The 626-nt window shown below is 37.1% G+C and overlaps 1 pseudogene; it reads left to right on the top strand.

Moving 5' to 3' along the window:
- LOC119586682 overlaps window positions 1-626 on the top strand; it is a 3,783-nt pseudogene that overhangs the window by 478 nt on the left and 2,679 nt on the right.

The following is a 626-nucleotide window of genomic DNA, read 5'->3' as shown; positions in this document are numbered from 1 at the left end:
AAATCATACAGAAAGAAAATAAGTATATCCTTTTCATGTTATTTGGCCTAATTGCTTGCAAAACCACAGTGATTTTTGGGTTGAAATTATGTATCGCTCTACATGTTCTTGTTTGCATTCCGCTCGTATGCCATTTATCATATATTCTTTGATAGTAAAGCTATCTTTCAGCGATTAACTACGGTGTTTCTGAAAAAAAGTATTTTTCTTCCTTCTAACATTTCCCCTCTACATCTATATCCATTTATACGAATATTAAAAAAGAAAGGAACGGACACCTAATTAACCACAGAATTTAAAAATACAAAAGTCCTATACCTCAAAATAAACACACACAGGAATAATAGAATAAAACAAAATAAATGATCTAATTAACTTTTTTTTTTATATTAAAAAAAAAAATCATTTAACATAGAAAGAAATATCGAGAAAGGACTGCAGGACTGCTTTGCTCCAGGTACTTGGGCTCCGATGACTTTCTTCGGCGACCGCACGCACCAGAGGTCCTGGGAAGACGCCTCGCGCTCTCTCGACAACTACAAGCGACGCATGCTGGCGAGCTTCGAGTTCCTGCAGAAGCTCAATGTGAAGTACTACTCAGTGAGTCTGCGCTGGTGACGATGGTG

The sequence above is a fragment of the Penaeus monodon genome, chromosome 21 (assembly GCF_015228065.2).
Source record: "Penaeus monodon isolate SGIC_2016 chromosome 21, NSTDA_Pmon_1, whole genome shotgun sequence".
Lineage (NCBI taxonomy): Eukaryota > Metazoa > Arthropoda > Malacostraca > Decapoda > Penaeidae > Penaeus > Penaeus monodon.
This window is presented reverse-complemented; position numbering and strand designations above follow the sequence as displayed.